We start from the raw sequence: 428 nt of genomic DNA, 5'->3' as shown, positions 1-428 counted from the left end.
GCCCCGCTCAGCCAGTGAGCGGGAACCGGCCTGTATGTGGGATCCGAACCCTCGGCAGGAGCGCCGCCGCGCTTCCCAAGCGGCGCACTACAGCAGTGCGCCACCGGCCGGCCCAAGGGACCAGTTTTTCCCTCGGAGTCTACGAACCATCTCGTCAAGCCAGCACTGAGAGAGACCTGCGACTGAATATCCCCACTCCTTCTGCACTGCAGCTGTTAATGAGGCACAGAAATATAATTAAGGATTTTCACTTAACAATGAATCAACCAAAGCACTTGGGAAAGGTGGTGTGATATTTACAAGAACATTTACATTTTGTGCTAAAATAGTATTTTAAAACTCCACACTGTATCACTGAACACAGTTCTGGGGTGGAATGGAACACCACATTTCGTGAAAGTCAGTAACATGTGGTTTGTTAAGCTCAT

This window comes from Galeopterus variegatus, unplaced genomic scaffold, assembly GCF_000696425.1.
Source record: "Galeopterus variegatus unplaced genomic scaffold, G_variegatus-3.0.2 Scaffold2386, whole genome shotgun sequence".
NCBI lineage: Eukaryota > Metazoa > Chordata > Mammalia > Dermoptera > Cynocephalidae > Galeopterus > Galeopterus variegatus.
Note: the sequence above shows the minus strand (reverse complement) of the source record.